Source organism: Moschus berezovskii, chromosome X, assembly GCF_049115385.1.
Source record: "Moschus berezovskii isolate FMDL1 chromosome X, NW_MosBer_1.0, whole genome shotgun sequence".
In the NCBI taxonomy this organism is placed as follows: Eukaryota; Metazoa; Chordata; class Mammalia; order Artiodactyla; family Moschidae; genus Moschus; species Moschus berezovskii.
The window spans coordinates 118855571-118871700 of NC_142488.1; positions in this window are offsets into that span (position 1 = coordinate 118855571).

The following is a 16130-nucleotide window of genomic DNA, read 5'->3' on the forward strand; positions in this document are numbered from 1 at the left end:
TGGTGATGCCATCCAACCATGTCATCCTCTGTCATCCCCTTCTTCTCCCACCTTCAATCTTTCCCAGTATCAGGGTCTTTTTCAAATGAGTCAGCTCTTCGTATCAGGTGGCCAAAGTATTGGAGTTTCATCTTCAACAACAGTCCTTCCAATGAACACTCAGGACTGATCTCCTTTAGGATGGACTGGTTGGATCTCCTTGTAGTCCAAGGGACTCTCAAGAGTCTTCTCCAAGACCACAGTTCAAAAGCATCAATTCTTTGGCACTCAGCTTTCTTTATAGCCCAACTCTCACATCCATACATGACTACTGGAAAAACCACAGCCTTGACTAGACGGACTTTTTTTGGCAAAGAAATGTCTCTGCTTTTTAATATGCTGTCTAGGTTGGTCATAACTTTCCTGCCAAGGAGTAAGCGTCTTTTAATTTCATGGCTACAGTCACCATCTGCAGTGATTTTGCAGCCCCCCCCAAAAAAAAGTCTGCCACTGTTTTCACTGCTTCCATCTATTTGCTGTGAAGTGATGGGGCTGGATGCCATGATCTTAGTTTTCTGAATGCTGAGCTTTAAGCCAACTTTTTCACTCTCCTCTTTCAATTTCATCAAGATACTCTTTAGTTCTTCACGTTCTGCCATAAGCATGGTGTCATCTGCATATCTGAGGTTATTGATCATATAGGCATCATATAGTTGGGTCTTATTTTATTTTATTCATTCTGCCACTCTATGCCTTTTCTTTGGATAATTTAATTTGTTTACATTTAAAGTAATTGTTGGTAGGTCAGGACTTATTATTGTCACATTGTTAATGGGTTTCTGAATGTTTTAACATTTCTTTGTCTCTATTATCCTCTCTTGTCCATTGAGTTGGTGATGCCATCCAACCATGTCATCCTCTGTCGTCCCCTTCTTCTCCCACCTTCAATCTTTCCCAGCATCAGGGTCTTTTTCAAATGAGTTAGCTCTTTGCATCAGGTGGCCAAAGTATTGGAGTTTGTTCCATATTGGTATACTTGGTTCACTTCTCTTTATTTTGAATTCATCTGCTATAGGTTTATTTATTTATTTATTTTGGTTACCCTTAGTTTTGCCTGAAACACCTTATTGATATACTAGTCCATTTTAAGCTAATAAAAACTTAACTTCGTTTACATGCAAAAACTCTACCTTTTGCTCCCTCCCCACATACTATGCATTTGATTTCACATTTTACATCTTTTTATACTGTGTATTTTATTGTTATTTTGAGTTCTCTGCCTCATAAATCCTATATATTTGTATCATGAGGTTTTGTTTCTGGAGATTAACTTTATTTGTTTTTGGGAGGTTACATTCCACATTTCTTATTTTTCCTTCACTGTTTGTGTTGATATCTGCATACTGAAGAAAATACCCAGTTCTCACAAGTGTTCACAGATCGACCTTGTACAGGAGGAGACACTCACCAATTAATCTGGTCAGAGATTCTAGGAGCCTCTCAAAACTTTGTACTGGTTCAAATTGCCATCACTGTTCTTAGTGACCCCCCTGCCATGTAAAGCAGTTTGATCCTATCAGTGGTCTGAGATGGGTGAGACAAAATCCAATCCCCTAGGTAGCCTCTAGAACTGGATGTGTGATCCAATTCTTTACTTCACCAGATAGAAACAGAATCTGATATTTTATCTACTCATTCTGTGCAGAGCTAGAAGGGACTATGATAAATACTTGTGTTCTGGCCCAAATGACTGCCTATGATCTCAGTGGGACCAGTGAGACAGGTTAAGACAGAAACCAGTACTTTTGGAATCCCTAGAAAATTTGATGTTGGACATGTGGGCAAATATTTCCCCCTCCAGGAAGAAACCAAAAGCTGAGGGTTTCCTTCCAATCATATGGCACCATGCCAGAGGCAATAATTCCAATGAGAGGGCATCTTGCATTTTCCATACCAGCTTCAATGTAGCTAGTTTCATGATTACTCCAGATATCCTTTAAACTAGATTTTGAATTTCTGATGAATTTGTCTATGTATTCCTGTTGAATTGGTGTATCCACATGGGGAATAAAGGTCCAAGGCTTCCTATTCAACTGCATTTTTTATGTTACCCTCTCAACTGTATCTCTATGCAATTGAAATGAATTCTATACATTTAAAATATTTCATTTATAACAGCATCAAAGAGAATACTCAGGAATAAATGTAGTAAATATTTATGACTTCTATACCAAAAAAAATTGCCTGTTATTCCAGGTGTTTCTTGACTTCCTACTTCTGCATTCCAGTCCCCTATAATGAAAAGGGCATCTTTTTTGGGTGTTAGTTTTAAAAGGTCTTGGAGGTCTTCATAGAACTGTTTAACTTCAGCTTCTTCAGCGTTACTGGTTGGGGCATAGGCTTGGATCATCATAATATTGAATGGTTTGTCTTGGAAAGGAACAGAGATCATTCTGTCATTTTTGAGATTGCATCCAAGTACTGCATTTCGGAATCTTTTGTTGACCATGATGGTTACTCCATTTCTTCTAAGGGATTCCTGCCCACAGTGGTAGATATAATGGACATCTGAGTTAAATTCACCCATTCCAGTCCATTTTAGTTTGCTGATTCATAGAATATTGACATTCACTCTTGCCATCTCCTGTTTGACCACTTCCAATTTGCCTTGATTCATGAACCTAAGATTCCAGGTTCCTATGCAATATTGCTCTTTATAGCATCAGACCTTGCTTCTATCACCAGTCACATACACAACTGGGTATTATTTTTGCTTTTGCTCCTTCCCTTCATTCTTTCTGGAGCTATTTCTCCACTGATCTCCAGTAGCATATTATGCACTTACCGACCTGGGAAGTTCCTCTTTCAGTATACTATCATTTTGCCTTTTCATACTGTTCATGGGGTTCTCAAGGCAATAGTGAAGTGGTTTGTCATTCCCTTCTCCAGTGGACCATATTCTGTCAGACCTCTCCACCATGACCCATCAGTCTTGGGTGGCCCCACATGGCATGGCTTAGTTTCATTGGGTTAGACAAGGCTGTGGTCTGTGTGATCAGACTGGCTAGTTTTCTGTGATTATGGTTTCAGTGTGTCTGTGTCTGATGCCCTCTCGCAAAAACCTACCATCTTACTTGGGTTTCTCTTACCTTGGATGTGGGGTATCTCGTCACAGCTGATCCAGCAAAGGACAGTCGCTGCTCCTTACCTTGGACAAGGTCAAATAACAGGCAAATTTGGCCTTCGAGCACAGAATGAAGCAAGGCGAAAGCTAATAAAGTTTTTCAAAGAGAACGCACTGGTCATAGGAAACACCTTCTTACAACAACACAAGAGAAGACTCTACACATGGACATCACCAGATGGTCAACACCGAAATCAGATTGATTATATTCTTTGCAGCCAAAGATGGAGAAGCTCTATACAGTTAGCAAAAACAAGACCAGGAGCCGACTGTGGCTCAGATCATGAACTCCTTATTGCCAAATTCAGACTGAAATTGAAGAAAGTAGGGAAAACCACTAGACCATTCAGATATGACCTAAATCAAATCCCTTATGATTATACAGTGGAAGTGAGAAATAGATTTAAGGGACTAGATCTGATAGAGTGCCTGATGAACTATGGACAGAGGTTCATGACATTGTACAGGAGACAGGGATCAAGAACATCCCCATGGAAAAGAAATGCAAAAAAAGCAAATGGCTGTCTGAAGAGGCCTTAAAAATAGCTGAGAAAAAGAGAGAAGGGAAAGGCAAAGGTGAAAAGCAAAGATATTCCCATTTGAATGCAGAATTCTAAAGAATAGCAAGGAGAGATAAGAAAGCCTTCCTCAGTGATCAATGCAAAGAAATAGAGGAAAACAACAGAATGGGAAAGACTAGAGATCTCTTCAAGATAATTAGAGATACCAAGGGAACAATTCAAGCAAAACTGGGCTCAATAAAGGACAGGAATGGTATGAACCTAACAGAAGCAGAAGATATTAAGAATAGATTGCAAGCATATACAGAAAAATTGTACATAAAAGATCTTCATGACCTAGATAATCACGATGGTGTGATCACTCACCTAGAGCCAGACATCCTGGAATGTGAAGTCCAGTGGGCCCTAGAAAGCATCACTACAAACAAAGCTAGTGGAAGTGATGGAATTCCAGTTGAGTTATTTCAAATCCTGAAAGATGATGCTGTGAAAGTGCTGCACTCAATATGCCAGCAAATTTGGAAAACTTAGCAGTGGCCACAGGACTGAAAAATGTCAGTTTTCATTCCAATCCCAAAGAAAGGCAAAGCCAAAGAATGCTCAAACTACTGCACAATTGCACTCATCTCACATGCTAGTAAAGGAATGCTCAAAACTCTCCAAGCCAGGCTTTAGCAATATGTGTACAGTGAACTTCCAGATATTCAACCTGGTTTTAGGAAAGGCAGAGGAACCAGAGATCAAATTGCCAACATCCGCTGGATCATGGAGAAAGTAAGAGAGTTCCAGAAAAACAAATATTTCTGCTGTATTGACTATGCCAAAGCCTTTGACTGTGTGGATCACAATAAACTGTGGAACATTCTGAAAGAGATGGGACTACCAGACCATCTGACCTGCCTCTTGAGACACCTATATGCAGGTCAGGAAGCAACAGTTAGAACTGGACATGGAACAACAGACTGGTTCCAAATAGGAAAAGGAGTACGTCAAGGTTGTATATTGCCACCCTGCTTATTTAACTTATATGCAGAGTACATCATGAGAAACACTGGGCTGGAAGAATCACAAGCTGGAATCAAGATTGCTGGGAGAAATATCAATAACCTCAGATACGCAGATGACACCACCCTTATGGCAGAAAGTGAAGAGGAACTCAAAGGCCTCTTGATGAAAGTGAAAGAGGAGAGTGAAAGTGTTGGCTTGAAGCTCAACATTCAGAAAACTAAGATCATGGCATCTTGTCCCATCACTTCATGGGAAATAGATGGAGAAATAGTGAAAATGGTGTCCAACTTTATTTTTTGGGGCTCCCAAATCACTGCAGATGGTGATTGAAGCCATGAAATTAAAAGACACTTCTTGGAAGGAAAGTTATGACCAACCTAGATAGCATATTATAAAGTAGAGACATTACTTTGCCAACAAAGGTCCATCTAGTCAAGGCTATGGTTTTTCCAGTGCTTATATATGGATGTGAGAATTGGACTGTGAAGAAAGATGATCACCTAAAAATTGATGCTTTTGCACTGTGGTGTTGGAGAAGACTCTTGAGAGTCCTTTGGACTGCAAGGAGATCCAACCAGTCCATTCTAAAGGAGATCAGTCCTGGGTGTTCATGAAGGACTGATGCTAAAGCTGAAACTCCAATACTTTGGCCACCTCATGCGAAGAGTTGACTCACTGGAAAAGACTCTGATGCTGGGAGGGATTGGAGGGGGTTGGAGAAGGGGAGACAGAGGATGAGATGGCTCGATGGCAACACTGACCCGATGCACATGAGTTTGGGTGAACTCCTGGAGTGGTGATTGACAGGGAGGCCTGGCTTGCTGTGATTCATGGTGTCACAAAGAGTCAGACTTGACTGAGTGACAAACTAAAACTGATACCAAAGATAACACACAAAAATGAAAAAAAAATTTGATAAAAGGTAATCAAAATTGAATTCATTTCCAAATCATGAATTATAAGGCTTAATATTGTCAAAATGATAATACTTCCCAGATTAATTTACAATTATTAACAAAATCTCAGCTTGTTACAGCAACTGATAAATAAATTCTAAAATTCTTATTGGAATGCAAGAAACTGAGAATAGCCAGGCCAAGCTTGAAAAAGGACAAATTTGAATGACTAAATCTTCCTGATTTAAAAATTACTACTAAGCTACTATAATCAGGACAGTGTATCACTTGCCTATGTCTATATACATAAGTAGAATAGAATTACAATTTACAATTAAGTATATACATTTTTAGTCAATTAAGTTTTGAAAATAGTGCAGTGATGAGTGCAGTCACATGGAAAACACCATGGAAGTACCTCAAAAAATTAAAAATAGAACTACTATACGACTTGTCAAATTCACTTCTGATTATTTATCACAAGAAAACAAAAATATTACCTTGGAAAGATATATGCACCCCCTTCTTCCATGACATATTGTTTACAGGAGCCAAGATATGTAAAAACCATATCTATCATTAAATAAAGGATAAAGAAAACATGGTACACATGCACACACAGACACACACACACTGGAATATTATTAAGTCATAAAAAGAAGGAAATCTTGCCATCTGCTACATCATGTACAAATTTTTAGGACACTATGCTAAGTGAAATAAGTTGGACAAAGAAAGACAAATACTGCATGATCTTACTGATACGTAGATCTAAACAAAAGAGAGATTGTAGATACAGAAACAAGTTGGTAGTTTTCAGAAATTGCAGATGGGGAGTAGGTTAAATGGGTGAAGGAGGTTAACAGGTATACACTTCAATTTATAAAATGAATACGTCATGGGAGTGTAATGTGCACTGTGGTGACTGCAATAATAGTGTATTGCATACTTGAGAGTTGACAATAAGGTATATCTTAAAGGTTCTTATCCGGAGAAGGCAATGGCAAGCCACTCCAGTACTCTTGCCTAGAAAATCCCATGGATGGAGGAGCCTGGTAGGCTGCAGTCCGTGGGGTCGCTAAGGGTCGGACACGACTGAGCGACTTCACTTTCACTTTTCACTTTCACACATTGGAGAAGGAAATGGCAACCCACTCCAGTGTTCTTGCCTGGAGAATCCCAGGGACGGGGGACCCTGGTGGGCTTCTGTCTATGGGGTCACACAGAGTCGGACATGACTGAAGTGACGCAGCAGCAGCAAAGGTTCTTATCACAAGAAAAAATTGTATAACTATGTATATGTTAACTGGATTTATTGAGGTTACCATTTTGCAATATACACAAATATTGAATCATGTTATAAATCTAAAAGTAGTATAATTGTACCTCCATATATAGATAGCAGGTGAGGAAATAAAAATATTTAACATTATTATTCATTAGGGAAATGTTTATTGAACCACAATGATATACAGCTATCAAATGACTTAAATAAAAAATACTGGCTATGCCAAATGCTAACATAGATGAAAAACAACTAGATAACTCATAAATTTCTGTTGGAAATGTTATATGGTACAGCCACTCTGGGAAAAAGCCGTTACTTAAAAACCTAAACATGACTTTACCATACAACCATTGCACTCCTCGGCATTTATCCCAGAGAAATAAAAACTAACTTTGACACAAAATGTATGTATATAAATGTTTAGAGGAGCTTGATTCCTAATAGTCAAAACTAGAAAGAACTCAGATGTCCTTCAATGGATGAATACTGTTATATCCATATCATTAAAAATTACTTCCCAATAAAAAGTAATGAACTCCTGATGTAATCTGTTAATCTTCAGGGAATCATAGTAAGTTAAAATATACATATACTAGAATTTTACATACAATATTATTACATGAATAAAAGAAACTTTAATGACAAAATTATAGAAATGGAGAACAGATTGATGGTTACCAGAAGTCAGGAGGGAATAATTGGAATAGTGAAGTATGTGGGTGATAAAATGGCATTATAAGGGATCTTTATGATGGTGGAAACATTCTTTGTCTTGACTGTATTGATGTTAATACCCTAGTTGTAATACTGTACTGCAGTGTTGCAAGATGTTACCATTGGGTTGCTGCTGCTGCTAAGTTGCTCCAGTCATGTCCAACCCTGTGTGACCCCATAGACAGCAGCCCACCAGGCACTCCTGTCCCTGGGATTCTCAAGGCAAGAACACTGGAGTGGGTTGCCATTTCCTTCTCCCATGCATGAAAGTGAAAAGTGAAAGTGAAGTCGCTCAGTCGTGTCTGACTTTTAGTGACCCCATGGTCTGCAGCCTACTAGGCTCTTCCGTCCATGGGATTTTCCAGGCAAGAGTACCGGAGTGGGGTGTCATTGCCTTCTCCAGGGATAACTGCACAGACACATGCAAATGAATGACATTCAACCACCGACCCCCAATCACACAACAATTAACTCAAAACACATCAAAGATTCAAGTAAAAGAGCTGAAATTATATTCTTAGGTGAAAAAAAAAACAGGTGTAATGAATATAGAAAATGATTTAAATAGGCATTCGTCCAAAGACTATATATGAATGACCAATAAGCATATAAGATTTTTAACATCACTAATCATTCAGTTCAGTTCAGTTCAGTTCAGTCACTCAGTCGTGTCCGACTCTTTGCGACCCCATGAATCACAGCATGCCAGGCCTCCTTATCCATCACCAACTCCCGGAGTGTACCCAAACTCATGTCCATCGATTAAGGAAATGCAAATCAAAGCCACAGTGATGTACCATTTCATGCCCACTACAATATCTATAGTTCAAAAGACAGAAAATAACAAATGTTTGCAAGAATGTGGAGAAATCAGAGCTATCAAGCATTGCTATTTAGAATGTAAAATGTTCAAGCACTTTGTAGCACAGTCTCACAATTCCTCACAAGGTTAAACACAATTATCAGATGACCCAGTATTTCAACTATTAAGTATAGAACTAGGAGAAATGAAGATATATATCTACATGAATGTTGCACATAAATGTTCCCAGCAACATTATTTATTATTTGCAATATCTGAAATGTGAAAATAACCCAAATGTTGGTCAACTGAAAAAAATGGACAAATTAATTCTGGATATTCAACCACAATAATGAAGTATTGATCATGATATTAAAAGTAGGAGAAACCAGAGACCACATATTATATGATTCAATTTATATGACATTAGTTAAATGAAGAAGGGGATGTTGCTATGTTGTTGTTCTTTAGTTGCCAAGTCGTGTCTGACTCTCTGGAACCCCATGAGCTATATCCTGCCAGGCTCCTCTGTCCATGGGATTTCCCAGGCAAGAATACTTGAGTGGGTTGCCATTTCCTTCTCCAGGGGATCTTCCCAACCCAGGGCTTGAACCCATGTATCCTGGATTCTTAGATGAATTCTTTACTGCTGAGCCACCAGGGAAGCCCCACTAATTGCTATAAGATTTATTTATTTATTTGTAAAATGATGAAATAACCTGGAATTAGTAGTGACGGATGCACAATTATATAACTGTAGTAAAAAAAAAAGAAAAAAGAAGTGTATTATCAAAACTGGGTCCTTTATTCCTGGTGATCTTTCTTGGTCTGATAATACTTACAGATATAATTCTTTAATGTATAGTCTAACTTCTGCTTCATGATACACAAATACACACATATGTATTTCCTTTCCGTTCCGTTCAGTCGCTCAGTCGTGTCCGAATCTTTGCGACCCCATGAATCACAGCACACCAGGCCTCCCTGTCCATCACCAATTCCCGGAGTTCACCCAAACTCATGTCCATCGAGGTGATAATGCCATCTAGCCATCTCATTCTCTGTCGTCCCCTTCTCCTCCCGCCCCCAATCCCTCCCAGCATCAGTCTTTTCCAATGAGTCAACTCATCGCATGAGGTGGCCAAAGTATTGGAGTTTCAGCTTTAGCATCAGTCCTTCCAATGAACACCCAGGATCGATCTCCTTTAGAATGGACTGGTTGGATCTCCTTGCAGTCCAAGGTACTCTCAAGAGTCTTCAATATGCACATATATAAAATATATCTTTATGACAAACTTCATTATTTTTTCATATAATGACTTATATACTTCTTTTTCATAAGGTATATCTTGATCACCCAGTATAACAAAGTAAGCTCTATGATTTATCTTCCATGGCACTTATCACCACATAGGGTGGCCAACTCTATAATTTGCCTGAAACTTTCTGAGTTTTGCTGAAAAACCTCATGTACAGGGAATCCCATCAGCCCCAGGAAATCCAGGACAATTGATCACCGTACAACTTACAATTTTGTTTGTTAGTCTTTCTTTCCTCTATAACATAACCTCTAAGAGAATTGGGACTTGATCTGTTTTCTTAATGTCTATATCCCATACTTCAAAATATTTGTACATTATTAGCTTATATTCATTCCTTGAAATTGTCTTATTTTTATATACTTATCTAAGTCATATCATGTTCAAATCCTATTTTTATGTTTTATTTAAACTTGATTTTTAAGATAATAAAATAATATATATCAAATCAATATATTAACTCTTCCTTTCCAACAATGCTATCTTGCCATGTATATTGATTTCCATTAGCTGTGGTCATTGATAAATTATAGAAGTAGTACCATGATTATATACACCTGTAGATCAAATTTTATTAGCTCTTCATTATATACTGAAATGAGAATTTTCTCTTTATTCATGCAAAAATATGCCTTGTGTTCTAACTACTTGCCAGACATTTGTCTAGATATAGTGAGTACAATGATCATCTTATAATCTAATAAGATAAAGATTCACATGAAAGACTTTCTCAGAGTAATGACAACAGATACTGTTAGTGGTCTTCCCATATCTGCTTAGTAGTTAATTTCCCAGCTCAAAGCAAATTAAGTAAATGAAAGGAAAAAGTGGAAGTAGATGAGGTTGAAAAAAAGACCTATAAAAGGACAGCTCTCACATGGTCTTGTGGAACATGATAAGGATTATAGATTTTATCCTAAGCGTAATAGGAAATTACTAGAGCATTTTAGAAAGGTGGAAATATATAATCCAACTTAGTGTCAGTTTGTACTATGTGAGTAAAGGCATTAAAAGAGGGTAATGATGCCAGAGAAATTTGATAGACATCTAGTACAATCCAGTCTAGAAATAAGGAGGATGAGTTGAAGAAGATTTGTATATAATGCTATCAGAACTTCTAGGATTTGATGATAATTTGGATGTAAAAGATGAGGTAAAGGTGGAGGTAATGAGAATAACTTGCTAATTTGATGATTAAGCAACTGGAGAGATGGATAAACCAATTACTGATGTAGGAAATAATAGGGGATTATTAAAACTAAGCTAGAGCTTGAAAATCTGGGTACATGATATTTGTTATTTTGAGACTTCCATATAATAATATGAAATATTTGTGTATGCAAATCTGGAACTCTGAAGATACCTTGACTTGAGGTAAAATGTCATGAAGTAAAGTGAAAGTATTAGTCACTCAGTCATGTCCAACTCTTTGTGACCCCATGAGTTGGAGCCCACCAGGTTCCTCTGTCCATGGGATTTCCCAGGCTATAAAACTGGAGTGGGTTGCCATTCTCTTCTCCAGGGTTTCTTCCTGACCCAGGGACTGAACACGGATCTCCTGCATTTCAGACAGAATCTTTACTGTCTGAGCCACTAGGGAAGCCCAAAATTTCATAGTCTATAGCATATAAATTGCATTTAAAGCCAGATGAATGGATAAGATCAATCAAGTACATGTTGTAGATAGTAAGAGGGTGTTGAACACTCCTATACTTGGATTTTTTAGAATAGAGATAGGAAAAGTAGGAAAAAATTAATGTAATAGAAGCAATTAAGATGTTATTTAAACAAAGAAAATATGTTCTGCTCATGATGGGATAATAGGTCCAAACTTGACTGCCTTTCCCCATTCACTTTAAAGAACTATGCAAGTGGACAAAATATGAGACAACTATTTTCAGGAATTGGAAATATGTATCACTGAACTGACATCCCTGAGATTAAATAATTAACAAACCACACTGACTTGCAGTAAAATCTCAAATGGTCTAACAAATGTGAACAGAGAAGAAAGACAGTATGTGTATGTGTGTGTGTATATATATATATATATATGTATATACATATATATACACACATATATATATATATATATATACACTTTTCAGTCTCACCTCTGCTATGTAAAGAGCTTTAAAATAATTGCTCCGGTCCTTGAAACAAGAAAAAAATAAACTGAAAATAAGTGAATATTCTTGACTCTATCAAAGAACTGAGTTTGCAGGACAAACCATCATTACAAATCTGGAGAAACAGAAATATCCAGAGTTGCAAATGACATCAGCTTACCTGAGGCAGAAGCTACAGGAGGTATACACTTTTTGGAACACCTAAGTGGTCATTTTTACAGATTGTTGAAGGCTCAATGTAAACTGTCATTAAAAAAAAAAAGTTTAAATTGTGGTTGTTAGGGCCTTAGGGGACTGTCAAGTTTTGGTGGGTTTTACCTCAAGGAATACCACCAGGTTCTCACAGTGAAGATCTAAGAAAGATTTCCCCCTCTTGTATCTGGTAGAGGGATGGAAAGAACAATCCTTGTAAAATATTTCAAAAACTTTTCTCTTTTAAAGCAAAGAACAACTCTACAGGGAGAAAACTTTATTCCAAAGGAGGGAAGAGCATTATTCCCACCTCATTTTTCTCTAGTTTCTTGTCTCATCAAAGTGGGGAGAGTCATACCTCTGAAGACACACTTGTGAGGCTCACAGTCCAGAGACTTGCCCACTAAAACCTGAGATTTAGCATAAGATAATGGAAAGCTTCCCCCCTCCACACCTTCCCACCATACCAATAAGCTGGAGTATATTATAGTGGGGTTAGAGATTACAGATATACTAGATGCAAATGCTCTAATAAGAGAAGTCCTCAGGGTAGTTAAAAATCTTGAGAGGAGACAAAAACAGGGGTCCAAGAGGAATTTAAAGTTTCTGTCATCTACAGATACAGCAAGTAAAAAACATAATTCAGCTCTTAGCCATATTAACATAAATCTTTGCATTACAAGCCTATTCACCTCAGCTCCTACTATTGATATGTATGACTTTCAACAAGAACATTACAAGCCATAACAAAAGGAAGAAAAAGCACAACATATCTGAAGAGACAAAGCAAACAGGAGAACCAACTCAGATATAACACAGACCTGGTAATTATTAGAAAGAAGATTTAAAAGAATTATGATTACTATGTTAAAAATGCTTATGAAAAATAGGCAACAGGCAAGAACAGATGGAAGATGAAAGCAAAGAGAAGGAAGCTCTTAGAAATAATAAAAATCAATGCTATAAATAAAAATTCTCTAACAGTAATGTAAGCAAAAATGGCAGGTAACAGATTCCAAGGACTTATCTTGCCACAGAAACACTGAAAACAAATGAGCAAAAACTGGCAATATCAATTTTGTTGAAATACTGAAAAACAGTCAAAGGATTACATCTTCCAAATAGACACTGAATTAAGTTAAAGATTTCTTGAAGTGAGCAGTAAAGCTTTGTATTAATTTAGCCTTGCCCAATCCTATTCCTGGTGTGGAACTTGTCTAGAAGGTGGCAGTTTATATTCCCAGGAAAGGTTACCTGTTTCATGAGGTACCAGAGTGGACCTTGTTTTCAAGTAATTGTGTTTTCTGCTTCACCTATTTGTGGTTTTCCTCAAGGAGTGATACAAGATGCTTGCTTTTGTTTCACCTAAATCAGAACTTTCTCATGGCAGAAAATTACCTAAGCAGAGTATGTTCATCAAAAATAGTGAGAAGGAGATTAAAGGAAAAAAAAAAAAGCCAGTGATGCCTGGATCATGATATTAGAGTTGAGACAAGCAACAGATACACTAAAACTCTTTGTAGAAAAACTGAGGAGAATGTCACTTTGGGGAATAAGGGCTTGAAATCTCCTGATATAACAAAATATCTAGAAAGTCACACACATACTCATGGCAAGACACACGTCAAACAGAACTGAGAAGACCCTAAACTTTAACCTCTAACTTTTCTTGAGTATCATCATGAGCCAGAAGGGAATACTAAGGCAGAATTGTAATGGACTTGGCTATGTATTGGGGCTTTGCTCCAATAGAGAGCCAACCTTCAGAGACTGAAAACCATTTTCAAGATACTTTCTTTTTGTGGACTTCATATATTTAAAGAATTCTTTACCATACCACTAACTGACTATAGTTAAAGGAACAGAGAATTCAGAGAACGTATATAACAAAGAATATAGTTTTGTTTTTTTTTTTTAAAGTAGTCAAGAAAAGCCACTAAAAAACTAAGTATTGGGAAAAGACCCTCATGCTGGGAAAGGCAGGAGAAGAAGGGGATAGCAGAGGATGAGATAGTAGGATGGCATCACCAATTCAATGGACAAGAATTTGAGCAAACTCCAGGAGTCAATGAAGGACAGGGAATCATGATGTGCTGCAGTCCGTGGGGTTGCAAAGAGTCAGGCACGACTGAGCAACTGAACAACAACCACCACCTACAGCAAGGAAATACAATAGTACAGAGGAGGAGGGAGTATCTGATTTTCAGGATTACTACATTACAGTTTTCAAATTTCCTGCTTGTGAACAAAAAATTATGAGGCATGCAAAGAAATGAGAATGTATGTCTCATTTATAGAAGAAATTAAGAGCAACTGTGCATAATGAAGCACAGATATTGGAATTACTAGACAAAACCTTTAATAAACATTTTTATGCTAAAACAAAAGAAGAGCATGGATGCAGTAAAAGAAATTATCAAAATAATTTGTCAGCAAACGGAGAATGTAAACAAAGTTAAAAATGAAACGTAAAAGAAATTCTGGCAATGAAAGTTAAAATACCTGAATTAAAAACAATCAATAAATGGCTTAACAGCATATTTGATAATGAAGGGAAAAAAAGCATCAATGAGATTGCAAAGAGTCGAACACGACTGAGCGACTGAACTGAACTGAATTGAACTGAAAGTTAGGTTAATTAAAATTGTCCAGTTAGACAATAAAAATTAAAAAATGAAAAAAAAAAACAAAAACGGGAATATGTGACAGGAAAGAGGGTCAGAAAAGCTTTCTGAGGAAATAATGACCAAAATCTTGCAAATGTGATAAAATTACGTGGTGGTTCAGTGGTAAAGAATCTCCCTGCCAATGCAGGAGAAATAGGTTCGATTCCTGGGTCAGGAAGATCCCCTGGAGAAGGAAATGGCAACCAACTCCAGTATTCTTGCCTGAGAAATCCCATGGTCAAAGGAGCCTAGCAGGCCACAGTCCATGGGGCTGCAAAAGAGTCAGACAAGACTTAGCAACTAAACAATGACAAACATACATTTGAGAAGATTTGTGAACTCCATGTAAGATAAACAAGAGGTTCACAACGAGATACATTTGATCAAACTGTGGACAGTCAAAAAGCAGAACAAACATTTTTCTCAAATTCACCTGGGATATTTTACTGGACCACATACTAGGCAAAAAATAATGACTCTGATTAAATTTTATAGTTTGAAATCATATAAAGTATTCTTTCTAGAAACAATAGAATGAAACAAAAATATCAATAATAGAATGAAAGCTTGAAAATTCTCAAATCCAAGTTTTAGCAATGAAATTTAGAAAGGACACCAAAGAAAAGATTCACAAAAGAAATAATTAAAGCTGGGCTTCATTAATGTTAAAACTTCTATTCTGTGAAAGATGATGTCAAGAGAATGAGAAGACACAGACAGGTAGAAAATATTTGCAAAACACATATCTGATAATGACTATTATCAAAGATGTGCAAATAGCAATACGAAAACAACAGACCTAACTGAAGCAGAAGATATTAAGAAGAAGAGGTGAGAATACACAGAAGAGCTGTACAAAAAAGATCTTCATGACCCAGATAATCACGACGGTCTGATCACTCACCTAGAGCCTGACATCCTGGAATGTGAAGTCAAGTGGGCCTTAGAAAGCAACACTACAAACAAAGCTAGTGGAGGTGATGGAATTCCAGTTGAGTTATTTCAAATCCTGAAAGATGATGCTGTGAAAGTGCTGCACTCTATATGCCAGCAAATTTGGAAAACTCAAAAGTGGCCACAGGACTGGAAAAGGTCAATTTTCATTCCAATCCCAAAGAAAGGCAATGCCAAAGAATGTTCAAACTACCGTGCCGGGAGCCAGCGAGGGAAATCCTACCCGTGGCAAAGGTCAACTGGGGAAGAGGCCTGACGGGCAAAGGCTAATCAGGGCTCGAGGAACCCCCTGGACTTACCTGAGCATCTACCCCAAAGAAAACTGGAGTCTGACTGCTTTACTATCTTACGCCTCTTACCAAGTCCTCTAATACTTACAGGGGCTTCCCCCCAACCACCTTTCTCTGAAAACATTAATTCAGAGCTGTAGTTTAAAAGTTCTCCTCGGCTTAATAGGAGTGTTCCAATCCAAGCCCCT